The sequence below is a fragment of the Diadema setosum genome, chromosome 6, assembly GCF_964275005.1.
Source record: "Diadema setosum chromosome 6, eeDiaSeto1, whole genome shotgun sequence".
Lineage (NCBI taxonomy): Eukaryota > Metazoa > Echinodermata > Echinoidea > Diadematoida > Diadematidae > Diadema > Diadema setosum.
Window position 1 is genome coordinate 7056013 of NC_092690.1, and position 15528 is coordinate 7071540.

Below are 15528 nucleotides of genomic sequence, written 5' to 3' on the forward strand. Positions count from 1 at the left end.
TGAAATGAAATGAAATGAGATTTATTTACCAAACAAACGAACAAACAAACATCGTCAACGATGTCACAACAATTAATAGTTAAGATATAGTTTGGCAAAAAAGAACTGGCAATATCGTGCAGGCTAGTCGAGGCCAGTCCTTTCAATGATATACTAGTTGATTATGATATAATATAACGTATTTACAATATTTACAGAAGAATTGTTATATGTACATAATTATTTACATGTTTTCATAGGGGATCATTATGATATTGATAACAGATACTTTCGCAATGATATCCGAAAAGCATTACGGGTGTTTATCTTTTTGACATAATGAGGAAATCCTCTCCAAATTATACTGCCTGCATATGACAAGGCGTGTTTACCTGTTTCAGATCTGATTCTTATTGATTTATAATTCATATTATTTTTAAACCTTGTATCATAATTATGGTCAATTTCAAAACAATAGTCAGAGATATCGTGCGGTAAGTATGATGGAGTAGGTCAAACATTACAGTTCCAATTACAAATTGGTATAGTCTGTAAACATCTAGCATTTGTAAACGATGAAATAAAGGGCCAGTATGCTCCCTAGGTCCTTTGAAACAGATTGCACGCACTATTTTTTTTTGTAACAAAAATATAGATTGAAGATATGAGTGGTATGTACATCCCCAAACTTCTAGTCCATAAAGACATACGCGGAAGGGTAAGGGTGTTATATAATAATTGTAAGATTTGTCTAGGCACAAGTTGTCTAAATCTAAATATGATTCCAATTGTTTTCCTCATTGAGGAAGAGACACACTCAATATGTTTTCGCCATGATAAGTTTTCGTCTATATTAACTCCTAGAAACAAAGTCGAATGTACCTGCTCTATAATGTCTGTGCGAATCATAATATGTCCATTTATCTCCACATGTCTACGTTTACTTTTAAAAACTATATCATTTGTTTTGGACGTGTTGATTGTTATTTGTCAACATCACACCATTTCAACTTCCTTTAAGTCGATATTCTTAGTTCCAGATGGAAAAGAATGAAATAAACTCGAATCATCCGCAAATAATCGAAAATTGAAATAATCTGTGAATTGTGGCAAATCGTTGATATAAATTAAGAACAGAGTGGGTCCCAATACAGATCCTTGTGGTACACCACATGTAATCGGTAGTTGTGCAGACTTTTCATTTCCATAATATACAAACTGAAATCGATTTGATAAATAGCTGCGCATCCACTCTAGCGGTAACCCACGTATACCATAGTGTTGTAATTTATATAGCAAAATGTCATGATTTATCTTATCGAAAGCTTTTGCAAAGTCTAGAAATAATCCAACAGTAACCTTGCCCTCGTCCATTTGTTTGGTTAATTCATCACTTAGATTGATCAGCGATAGTTTTGTACTGTGCCCTACCCTGTCTAAAACCATACTGGTGTTTGTATAATGTTTTATTTTCCTCAAAAAATTTCATCAGACGACTGTTTACCGGTTGTTCGATTATCTTACTAATTATCGGAAGGACCGAGATAGGCCGGTAGTTTGAAGGCGCATCTTTAGCTCCCTTTCTATAAACAGGTAGTACCTTAGCAATCTTAAGCGCATCAGGAAATACGCCACATGATATTGATAAATTTATGATATATGCTAAAGGATGAGCTATGTACCGAGCAGCATCAAGTATAACTCTTACTGGGATGTCATTACATCCACATCCCTTATTTGCGTTCAAAGAGAGAATAATACGATGTACTTCAATCACCGTCACAGGTAACATGAAAAATGAATTTTATCAACTTCTCCTTCCATGAAAGTGTAAGCATCATTTTCATTAATTTCTATTTTCTTAGCTAAATTTTCCCCGATTTCAGCAAAAAAAAAAAAATGATTGAACCCTTCACTTATTTCTCGAGGTGTTTTGCATTCCTTTCTAACACCATTCTCAGAAGTCTGAAGTTTCTCTACAATCAATTATCTCTTTTATCTTTCTTTTTGTTTAATATTTCATTTATGTGGTTCCACGTTTTTCGTATATCCCTCTTATCTCCATCAAAAAGATCATAATAATGCATCGACTTTGCTTTCCGTAAAACCTTTGTTAAGGTATTTCTATGGCGTTTGTATTTCACGATTAAATCGATATCGTGTTTAGACGCAAGTACCTGCTTATACAATTGATTTTGCTATTGCAGGTGTATAAATCCATTTCTTCTTCACACGATGTTTTCTTATTTTTGGTGTTTTAAAGGGAATATGTTTGTCACAAAGACTCGATAAGATCAAAAGAAATGACTCGTACGCATCATTTACATCGGTTCAGTCATAAACATTTTCTCATTAAATACAATCTAAATCATTCCCTAATGCTACTGGAGAATAGGTTGCGTAGTTGCGGAACCTTTTTTCAGAGGCATGAGGTTTCAATCTTGTTTTTTGGAAATAACACTAAAACAAAGCAAAAACAGGTAGGTGATCTGACATATCAGCTAAAATGGTTCCAGCTGAAATTTGACACGAACTGATATTTGAATAAATATGGTCAATCAAAGAGCTACTATGTCTAGCTATTCGTGTAGGTGTTTTAACAAGTTGTTGCATACCATAGCATTCCATCATTGATATATACTCACTAGTTTTGTCATCTTCCGAAAGTAAATTGATGATGAAATCACCAAGAATAATGCACTCGTTTCTATCTAAACTCATTTGATGCAATACCTCGTTTAAACTGTTACAGAAATCATAATTTTTTTTCCACCTGGTTTTCTGTATACAGTACCAACAATAATATGCGTGTTACCATGTTCTACTTTCATCCAGAGCGATTCCGTATTCGCTATTCGATAGCGATATCACGCATGCGCGTGTAACGCAACTCGGAGTGTAAGTACATTGCTACACCACCTCCTCTACCATCATTTCGACTTTGGTATTCAAAGTTATAATCAAACAATTTATACAGATTCGTGTTATCGACATGCCATGTTTCTGAAATTCCAATGATCTTGAATTTAGATTGTAGCGCTGTTTCAAACAACAATTGTATTTCATCGAAGTTTGCATTAATGGATCGAATATTAATATGTGATACGCTGAGTGTGGAATTCATTTCACATGGAAATGTAAGTAGATCATTCGGGCTTAGATTGAAATGATTTACAGACAATAAATTATCAACTAAATCGTTCTGAAAGCGTCGTGTATTCATCTTTGAATATTTACACTATAATATCATTATGATATTAAACAATGTAAAGCCACAAGTAGACTATATAATCTACTTAATCTTCCGAAGATCCTCCTCACAGCAATCTCCGGAGAAGCAGAGTTTTTCCTTACAAGGATTCTGGCGTTCGATGTCCAGAGGTACCTGTAATTGGCCTTCCTTCTCTCCACGTTGGCCTTCGCAAGTAGCTGCCTGGTGGCTGGCAGGAGGTTCTCGTTTATGAAGACCCCCTGATTCTTGGTTTTGCCCCGCAGGTTCTTTCTTCCGTTATACACAGCATCTCGGGCACGTCGTGTCGTGAATCGTACTATTATGGGCCTTGGAGGACCGTCTTTCTCTTTTTTTTCGGCCCGAGACGGTGTGTCACGTCCACGCCCTGCTCGGCTAAGTTGGGATCAGCGTGCTTCGCAACTTCTACAACGATCTTTTTAACGTTTTCTCCCTCTGTCTCGGGAATGCCGACAAATTCTAGGCTGATCTGTCTGTGGTATTGATCTAGGTCGGTCACTCGGTTCTCCAGCTGAGTCACGCTCTCCTTCAGCAAACTGTTCTGGGCCTGAAGCTCCTTGTTCTGCTTCTCCAGCTTTTCCGTCTTCACTTTCATCTCTTCGAACTTTTCATTGAGAAAGGACAAGGACCGTACGACAGACTATACCAATTTGTAATTGGAACTGTAATGTTTGACCTACTCCATCATACTTACCGCACGATATCTCTGACTATTGTTTTGAAATTGACCATAATTATGATACAAGGTTTAAAAATAATATGAATTATAAATCAATAAGAATCAGATCTGAAACAGGTAAACACGCCTTGTCATATGCAGGCAGTATAATTTGGAGAGGATTTCCTCATTATGTCAAAAAGATAAACACCCGTAATGCTTTTCGGATATCATTGCGAAAGTATCTGTTATCAATATCATAATGATCCCCTATGAAAACATGTAAATAATTATGTACATATAACAATTCTTCTGTAAATATTGTAAATACGTTATATTATATTATAATCAACTAGTATATCATTGAAAGGACTGGCCTCGACTAGCCTGCACGATATTGCCAGTTCTTTTTTGCCAAACTATATCTTAACTATTAATTGTTGTGACATCGTTGACGATGTTTGTTTGTTCGTTTGTTTGGTAAATAAATCTCATTTCATTTCATTTCATTTCATTTCAACTTCTATTGATGCAATTGTGTCACCTTTGTGCAATATTTTTAATGCGTCTATTGAACAAGGTATTTTTCCAAGTACATTAAAGATCGCCAAAGTGATACCAGTTTTTAAGAATGGTAATTAAATGTCTGTAAATAATTACAGACCTGGCTCTATTTAATCATTTTTTTTTTTGTAAAATATTAGAAAAAATAGTTTATGAAAAAATAATCGGTTTTATACAAAAACATGACATTTTATATCGGAGACAGTTTGTTTTTAGAAAAGGGTGCAGTACATCACATGCAATAATTGATTTATTAGATAAACTTGCCAAAGCTTTTAAAGATAAAGCAATAGTAGTTGGAGTGTTTTTAGATTTATCGAAAGCTTTTGATTGTATAGATCATTCTATTTTATTTGATAAGTTTAGTTTTTATGGTATACGGGGTATAGCAATGAAATGGTTACAGAGTTATTTAAGTGAGAGAAAGCAATATGTTTGTATAACCAATGTTAATTCACATTTTAGAGATATTTCAGTTGGTGTGCCACAAGATTCAAATCTTGGACCACTATTATTTTTAATGTGTATTAATGATTTGCAATATGTAAGTGATATTTTATTTGTAATTTTATTTGCTGATGACACCAGCCTGTTTTTACCTGGAAAAGATGTTGTAACGATTAATGAGCTTATTAATACTGAAATGCAAAAAAAAAAAAAATGCAATCATGGTTTTTAGCCAACAAATTACAGACAAATTACACAAAGACACATTTTATGATTGTTAAATCTCGGAATGTAAATGTTGATGCGAATTCAATCAATATTATGATTAATAAAGTTGACATTGAGAGAGTCAAACGTATTAATTTTTTTGGTGTTATAATTGATGAATGTTTAAGTTGGAAAGATCATATTAATCATATTTATTTTAGAATATGAAGAGTAATTGGTGTACTGCATAATTTGAAGCCTATATTGCCTTTGAAAATTTTAGTGAACATATATAATAGTATGATTTTATCACATTTATCATATTGTAATATTATATGGGGTAATTGTGCAACGTATTTAACGCAGAAACTTTTTAAACTACAAAAACGTGCAATACGTACAAAAACTAAAACACATTATTTGGTACACACTAAAGAGTTATGTTTAAAGTTGCAATTATTGGATATTTATAGTATTAATGAATTTCAGATTGCTTCTTTTATGTATTCCTTCACCAAAGAGTTATTACCTTATGCTTTTAATTATTATTTCATTTATAATTTTGATGTGAATATGTATGTTACTAGAAATTCCCATAAAATGTAATTCCTTTTTATAGACATAAATTCTCAAGAACAGTGATTTCTTATAAAGGTCCTGTACTTTGGAATAATATGTTAGATATTTATTAGATATTATTGATAAATTTATGATATATGCTAAAGGATGAGCTATGTACCGAGCAGCATCAAGTATAACTCTTACTGGGATGTCATTACATCCACATCCCTTATTTGCGTTCAAAGAGAGAATAATACGATGTACTTCAATCACCGTCACAGGTAACATGAAAAATGAATTTTATCAACTTCTCCTTTCATGAAAGTGTAAGCATCATTTTCATTAATTTCTATTTTCTTAGCTAAATTTTCCCCGATTTCAGCAAAAAAAAAAAATGATTGAACCCTTAACTTATTTCTCGAGGTGTTTTGCATTCCTTTCTAACACCATTCTCAGAAGTCTGAAGTTTCTCTACAATCAATTATCTCTTTTATCTTTCTTTTTGTTTAATATTTCATTTATGTGGTTCCACGTTTTTCGTATATCCCTCTTATCTCCATCAAAAAGATCATAATAATGCATCGACTTTGCTTTCCGTAAAACCTTTGTTAAGGTATTTCTATGGCGTTTGTATTTCACGATTAAATCGATATCGTGTTTAGACGCAAGTACCTGCTTATACAATTGATTTTGCTATTGCAGGTGTATAAATCCATTTCTTCTTCACACGATGTTTTCTTATTTTTGGTGTTTTAAAGGGAATATGTTTGTCACAAAGACTCGATAAGATCAAAAGAAATGACTCGTACGCATCATTTACATCGGTTCAGTCATAAACATTTTCTCATTAAATACAATCTAAATCATTCCCTAATGCTACTGGAGAATAGGTTGCGTAGTTGCGGAACCTTTTTTCAGAGGCATGAGGTTTCAATCTTGTTTTTTGGAAATAACACTAAAACAAAGCAAAAACAGGTAGGTGATCTGACATATCAGCTAAAATGGTTCCAGCTGAAATTTGACACGAACTGATATTTGAATAAATATGGTCAACCAAAGAGCTACTATGTCTAGCTATTCGTGTAGGTGTTTTAACAAGTTGTTGCATACCATAGCATTCCATCATTGATATATACTCACTAGTTTTGTCATCTTCCGAAAGTAAATTGATGATGAAATCACCAAGAATAATGCACTCGTTTCTATCTAAACTCATTTGATGCAATACCTCGTTTAAACTGTTACAGAAATCATAAATTTTTTTCCACCTGGTTTTCTGTATACAGTACCAACAATAATATGCGTGTTACCATGTTCTACTTTCATCCAGAGCGATTCCGTATTCGGTATTCGATAGCGATATCACGCATGCGCGTGTAACGCAACTCGGAGTGTAAGTACATTGCTACACCACCTCCTCTACCATCATTTCGACTTTGGTATTCAAAGTTATAATCAAACAATTTATACAGATTCGTGTTATCGACATGCCATGTTTCTGAAATTCCAATGATCTTGAATTTAGATTGTAGCGCTGTTTCAAACAACAATTGTATTTCATCGAAGTTTGCATTAATGGATCGAATATTAATATGTGATACGCTGAGTGTGGAATTCATTTCACATGGAAATGTAAGTAGATCATTCGGGCTTAGATTGAAATGATTTACAGACAATAAATTATCAACTAAATCGTTCTGAAAGCGTCGTGTATTCATCTTTGAATATTTACACTATAATATCATTATGATATTAAACAATGTAAAGCCACAAGTAGACTATATAATCTACTTAATCTTCCGAAGATCCTCCTCACAGCAATCTCCGGAGAAGCAGAGTTTTTCCTTACAAGGATTCTGGCGTTCGATGTCCAGAGGTACCTGTAATTGGCCTTCCTTCTCTCCACGTTGGCCTTCTCAAGTAGCTGCCTGGTGGCTGGCAGGAGGTTCTCGTTTATGAAGACCCCCTGATTCTTGGTTTTGCCCCGCAGGTTCTTTCTTCCGTTATACACAGCATCTCGGGCACGTCGTGTCGTGAATCGTACTATTATGGGCCTTGGAGGACCGTCTTTCTCTTTTTTTCGGCCCGAGACGGTGTGTCACGTCCACGCCCTGCTCGGCTAAGTTGGGATCAGCGTGCTTCGCAACTTCTACAACGATCTTTTTAACGTTTTCTCCCTCTGTCTCGGGAATGCCGACAAATTCTAGGTTGATCTGTCTGTGGTATTGATCTAGGTCGGTCACTCGGTTCTCCAGCTGAGTCACGCTCTCCTTCAGCAAACTGTTCTGGGCCTGAAGCTCCTTGTTCTGCTTCTCCAGCTTTTCCGTCTTCACTTTCATCTCTTCGAACTTTTCATTGAGAAAGGACAAGGACCGTACGATGGTTTCTTGTCCGTCGCTCATTTCACGAACAGTCGCTTGAAGAACAGAGATTTTGGTACCAATATCTGATTGAAGGTTTGACATCTGCTCTCGGAGCTGAATGAAGGCTTCCACTGGGCTTCCATCTACCCCGTCATGTCTGTTGATATTGGAAGTTGATGCTGTAGATAAACTCCTATCCCCGTCACTCTCTGCTTTTGCAACTAGGGTTGTATCTGCCCCCTTCTCACCTCCCTCCACTGCTGATTTTCTCTTCTTCCTTGGCATTGTGACGTCACAGAGCAATGTAACTGTAGCGCTTCGCTTAGATGGCGTCAGTGCGTCGTTTGCACTGGTTTGCACTTGCTGAGCTGCGTGAAAAATGTGCGTGGAAACACTCACGCACACAAGCGATGATGCAAGCGCGAGCTTCCAAGAGACAGGCGCTGTTGAGATAACAATAAGATGCGTAGATGATCCCTTGCTAGGATAGTGATGATGAAGCTCGAAGAAGTTTATATGATGAAAATTTATCCAGAAACGACGAAAAATGGACGAAAAATTCAAAATGGTGACATGATGTTATACAAATGATGCACAGGATAGAGTGTGTTAGTGAAGGTGCGGCGCGCTCGAGAGTATTGACAATGGTGCGACATGCACGAGGCGCAGCCGAGTGCATGTTCGCAACCGTTGTCAATACTCGAGAGTGCGCCGCACCTTCACTAACGCCACGAAATAATCCTGTGCATCATTTGTTTTATAAAATGGGTCGAAAACTAACAGCATTATTCACGTACCTTTGTGGCTCAATACCAGTCAGCTACATGTAGCACTCGCTCAAAAGTCAAGATGTCCGAAGATGTTCGTCCCAAACATTTACGCACGTCGCACTCGGAAATCCCGCACATTAGTACTGTACGTACGTATAAGAGTATACGTACGCCACGTACTGTTATGCACAAGAAAGGCCGCCGGCTGTTGTGGCAGCCCGCGGCCCGAACTAGAAGTTGTTTACAGGATTGACAGCGCGTATAGTAGCGCGTGACGCACTTGTAACAACCGATTGAGTGCGCACTGCTAGTGTAAACATTGTGACGTACGTCAGGCCAGCGAGGTGGAAGAGAGACTCTTCTTAGTGCATACCTGAAGAAATTAATGCACGCACACGTGACTAATTTCAGCGCTTCCAATTGGCTACATTCTTGAACCCATTTTATAAAAAAAAAGATATTATCACAGACAGGTCCACCTATGTGCAAGCGTTCAGCCAATACGAAAATTTTCCAGTAGAAACGTGAATAGACGGTTATAGGGAGCCAAACTCAAGAGCAACAAACACGCACGTCCTTCCCCACCAGATACCAGATACTATAAGTTTTTACTACTTTTGTGTTAAATCCATCATACCCTACTGCTTTATTTACATCTAATTTAAAAACTACATTTAAAACATCTGAAACTGTTATAGGACTTAAAAACAAAGAATCAGCGAACTTTCCACACATATATTTTTAAAAGAATCATTTTCAGATATGCTTAACTGTGCATTATCATGAATTTCTTTTCCAATTTTACTATAAAAAAAAAAATCATTAAACACATTTCATATATCTTTTTTATTTGTGATCTTACCATCAAACTCAATTTAATTTATCGACGCTTTCTCTTTTTTCTTACTCAATATCTCATTTATAACTCTCCAAGTAGTTTTTGCAGTTCATATCATATTATCAACTTTATTTTTATATTGTTTATACACTTTCCTTCTACTATCTATTGGGTTTCTTAAATATTCCTTAAACAAAACATATTTTCGTTTACAATATCTTTTTTATTTCTGCAGTTAACCATGGCTTTATTTGCATATGTTTTCTTTGTCTAACCTCTATTTCAGGAAAACATAGATTATACAATTCAGAATAAATGTCTATAAAACGGCTATATTTCTCATTTACATCATGTATATCATATAGAACTGTCCAATCAACTGCGTGTACTTTTGAACAAAATTTATAAATTTTTTCATCATCTATTTCCCTCTTTTTATATTCTGCATCAAAATCGTTCATAACTGCATTAGAATTAATCAAAATAAATGTTGTCAGATGGTCACTGACATCAGTTAGAATCATTCCACTCTTCTCTATTTTTTCAGAATAATTATAAAATATGTTATCCAATATAGTAGCTGAATGAGAAGTTATTCTAGTTGGTTTGAATATTTGAGGTAAATATGAATACGAAGTGAAATTATCTATAAAATCATTCACATACTGACAATCATTTATTTTCATTAAATCCACATTAAAATTTGCCATTATGATATTTTCTTTCCTCTCATTTGATATGGTATTTAAAGAAGCTTGGATATTTTCTACAAAATTTTCATCTGTCTGCTGAGGAGGTTTTTACATCACTCCGACAATATAACTTTATATCTTATCATATACCTCAATAAAAATACTTTCAACGACATCATTGCATATATCTAGATCTGTTCTTCCTTTAGATTTAATATTGTTTTGAATAAAAATTCTAGCTCCTCCTCCTCTTTTTCCCTGTCGAGCATTACCAACAAAGGTATACTGTGGGAGAGAAATAAGCTCTTCCTCACCATCTCTCAACCATGTTTTAGTTACTCCTATGATTGACATAGGCATATCTAACATTTCTACATATTGACAAAAGTCATCAAACTTGCGTTGTAAACTACGGCAATTAAAATGAAACAAAGATAACATATTTGAATTCTCAGTTGATTTCACATAATCACAAAATTCGCTGGGAGTATAATAAGCATTATGAGTGGCAACTTCACTATCAAAATCAGATATATGTGAGTCATATTGTTGAATGTTTCTGTTACAAAGAAAACAATTATCACAATTTATGTTAGAACTTTGCCTGTTACACAAAAGACAAACACAAGAAATCGACATTTTATATTCAAACCAGGATATGTATACATATAAAAAAAAAAACTTTAGTTCAATATAAAAAGGTAAATTGTACACCAGGTAATGATCAAATATAAAATGTAATGAGTGTTTCTGAAACACATTGCAATATTTGTGCTGGGGTTATGGATTTACAGTTTTTGCAAGTCAGTAATTGAATGTATCATCTTTTTCACAGTGCCCCCATTCGTCGCTTTGAGCAGCACCAGGATCCTTCCGTCCGTCGACCAAGCTGCGATCACATTGCTGTTTGTTTGGACTAACTTATTTGCTTTTTGTAGCAGATTCCTGTTTGTTGCTGTCAGGTCCTCCTCGATGCCAGTATGCTTCCCTTTCAGTCGCTTCCTGTTCCTGATGACAAGATGGCGAAAACGGTAGATAGCAAATTTGACAATGATTGGTCTAGGGGGCTTTGTCTTCTCTCCTCTCTGGACAGGACGTGAGGACCAATGCGATGGGACCTGTCGATGTCCTCAGGCTTCAACTTCACATTCAGCTCTTTGCTGGGTAGGTCGAGCACCACTTCATCGGTGTCTTCATGATCCGACTCAGGAATGCCGTACAGCCGCAAACAGTTCCTGCGTGAGTATTGCTCTGCATCGTTCAAGGTGCGCTGCAGATCGGCGATTTCGTCTTTGTTGTGTTCCTGTTCTTTCTGCATCGAAGATATGATGGTGGCTTTTGTCTTGATCTCATTTTCAAGGTCCATGACTCTACTCTCTGTCTGTTCGAGTTGGTCGCGGAGAGTTTGCAACTCCTTTGTCACAGCATCGACAAGAGCAGACTTGAGCAAGTCCCTGAATTGCTGGCTGCTGAAAAAGTCTCTCACTTCTTCACACATCTGTTCACCTAAATCCACTGGATCTGTTGAGTTGGAAGATATGTTTTTCTTTCCTTTAGGGGGCATGGTTCAAGCCAACAGATACTGACAATGACAATGACAATGACAATGACAATGAATTTTATTCTTGAACGGCCCCGCCAGGGGGCATGGAAGAATAACAAACAAGTAAATGTTTTATGGCTAAACAAAGCCATAAATAAAGATGTAATACAGAAAGCATATATATACTATATACATATAATGAACTTCAAAAAGCAAACAACGACGGTTAACAAAAAAACGATCGAATAAGTAAGACAATCGGTACTTAATGGCAAACAGTGGCAGTAGTATCTTACAATATATACATGTACAATGTAAAAGAAAAGTAATGACGAGACATCAAAATCTGGCCATTATGATCTGACAGAAACGTGACAATTTCTTTAAAACTCTTACGTTCTTAGAATCAAAAAGCTGCTTCATTTTCAAGACATTCGGTCGGCGAGCATAATAGGTCTTAATTAAAACTTTGCGATCCGTTTCAAAGAATGGACATTTAAACAAAAAATGAAACTCGTCACCTGGATCATTCATTTTACACAGGGTGCAGGATTTAACTTGTTGATTAGGGAGATAACGTCCTTCACTAACAGGTAATCTGTGATTTCAACATACTGATGAAAAGAACTTGTTAAGGGAATCTGCTATTGAGCGATCAGTCCACAAAGCTGACAGGTAAGAGGATTACACTTGACGGTGGTAGCGATGGAGTTGTACAATTGGTCCCTGGTACAGAAGGTTGCACAAGCACAATACAGGCCTATGGGTCACAAATCTTGGTAGTATGCACAGTCTGTAGGTAGGTCAGTTGTCAATCTACCAACACCAAAATGTACCTTTAGGACTATAAATCAAACTCTGTGAAGTGTTGAGGCGAAGTAGTGTTTCAGAAAGACACTCAAAATTCATCGATCACGAAATGTCCTGGTGTGACATACCTCCAAAGGTGTTCTACGCCATTAAAGAGACTGTCATCTGGGTATATCCGTTCAGATGTCACAAAATTAAAATAGCAATTCATAAAGTATATTTTAACAGCTCCTCACAGCTCACAGCTCGTAGCCTTATACGATAAATAGTATTATACAGGTATCAGAGAACGAAAATTCCATAATTCGTTGTTAGGTTTTTACCTATTTCATGTGGATTTTCAGTCAAAAGAAAATAATATGGTAATCATGTAGAAATGCACACCTACCGTTCGCTTCGCCGTTTGTCAATCAAATTTTGTGCAGCTATTGGAGATGCTAAATTGAACAATATCAGAGAGTTTTCATGGAATTAGAAAGCCGAAAAGGTAAGAAAAATGAGAAATCGGAGTTGAAAAGTACGTCGGTCACGAACATAGTCTCCGACGTAATGTAACGTTAGTGCACCACCGCCGATTCGCAGAGCTAGAGAACGATGTCAACGATTATAATCGATTCTGGTAGTCTCTAATTAGCCGCTTACTAACAATATTTTTTTATTTATTGTTAGCTCACCCGAGTCGAAGGCTCAAGTGAGCTATTGTGATAGTTCTTTGTTTTCATTGCCACGATCATGATTATCACTATTCAGATTATTGATACGATTATTCTTATCAGGATTAAGACATTGATCATTTCTTTTAATTGTGGCAAGTATTGATTTTATCATGACAAAAGTTGATAATAATAATTTAATTTGAATAGTGTCGAAGGGAATAGAATGAGGTTGAAGGAAAAGTGGAAGAAACAGGTTAGGCTGTATTAGGAGGGAGAGAGAAAGAGAGAGAAAAGAAGATGAGAAGGAAGTTGAATTCAAAGGAGATTTGTTTCTAGTAGGGACCTAATCTACATAATTTATTCATAGGCCTCATAAAGTGCTCATTTTACCTAAAAAAAAAACAGAGTATTGAAATTGAAATGGTAATAATACGTATGCCTTTGATTGATAGTTCAACTTTATAGTAGAAAGTACTTGTTTTAATGATAGTATTTATTTTTCCATTTATTATTTTTTTATTATGTATACATCGCAAAACTGCAACCCCAGTATTTGCTTTTGTTTTGTATTAGAAATCCATTTTATTGTGCAATATTCATGATGTATATTGATGGATATTTTAATTCCCATTTTTTCATATATCTTTTACTGTTTTGTAACGTTACACATATTATTTGTCCATCATACAGTCACACGCAGGAGAAAATGAACTAAAACGATAAAAAAACAGACGCATCAAGATCACTTTCTTTCTTCCACATTTGACTGTCGAGCCGACGTAATTATTTTGGTTAAACACCAAACAAGCGGCTGTAACACAGACTACAACGATCGATTATCATCGTTATATCGCTTTTCCACATAATCGATCCTCTATCGTGCTACGCTGACACAGCCGTCGATCGGCGTACTTTTGAGTCAAAATTAGCTACTTTTCTTCTGTAATTGACTACGAAATTTCATGAAACCGTCAGATATGGTCCATCTTGACATTTCTGATAGCCACAAGAAGTTTTCATTGACAAATTAAGGAAGGAAATGGTAGGTGTGCATGGTGTGCATTTCTACATGATTACCAATAATATAATGAAAATCTTGATCAGCCTACTGTCTGTCTTTAACCTGTAACGCAGAGTGACAGTGATGGAAATGGAGACATCGATCTCATCGATAGTGACAGTGATTGGGATGTCGGAGACGATAATGGAGTCAGTCACAATTATCTCGGAGATAGTGCTGGTGACAATGGCAATGATCTCGAAGACAGCTGCGTTGGAATCAGTCACAATGATCTCGGAGACAGTAATGATGAGGGTGACAATGTTCCTACAGACAGTGATGGTGACAGTCACAATGATTTCGGAAATGGTGATGGTGACAGTGACAATGATCTCGGAGACAGGGATGGTGACATTGGCAGGGGTTATTTTGTTTGTTTGCGTGGTTGGTTATTTTCTGCATTTTGTTTCTCCATATGTAATTGTAAATGAAAACAGAGTGATGCAGAGTATGCAAAAAAAAAGAGAGAGTTAACACACAAAGCAATACAAAAAATATCATTTGCGTTACAACATCAGTCTGTAGTGACATATGAATCAAAATAACATATTAAGGCATATTGTATCTATGAACAAAGGAGAAGTCAATAAAGGGAACCGTCATCATAAGCAGAGCATGACGTGGATGAGGCCCTATCTACACTCAGCAAAAAAAGAAAGTAAACACTTTTTTGAGGTCAAGTTTTTCATAGATTTTTTATGAAGATCAATGTATTATATACTATATTAAAGGTAATTAAATTGCCTATTAAGCTAATAGGTTAATAAGAAAGAAAACTTTACGCATGAGTAACCACATTCGTTTTTTTGTTCTCCAAGACACAAAATTAAAAATTGCAAAAAAAAAGGACACGTTCTCTTTCATTTGCAAATGCCCTTCACCATAACATTGACAAGAAAAGACCAGTTTAACACAATGAGAGACGTACATGAAATAGGAAAAAGTAAGTTTTTGTTCTCTTTATCCCTTCATAACCTCTAAGAAAACAAAGTGGGAAACTAAAGGGAAAAAATCTATCAAGTCAAACTTCAAATGACATAGGAAACAATAAGCATAAAGATGGTTAAATGAGCAGAATTTCTTTATCTGTTTCTTTCAATCTAGTGATTTAAGAATCCATGTGACAATTT

At 35.7% G+C, this 15528-nt stretch overlaps 1 pseudogene; it reads right to left on the reverse strand.

Annotated features, from left to right (window-relative positions):
- Window positions 1-11117: 11117 nt before the first annotated feature.
- LOC140230275 (uncharacterized) lies at window positions 11118-11893 on the reverse strand (annotated as a pseudogene).
- Between the last annotated feature and the right edge of the window lie 3635 nt (window positions 11894-15528).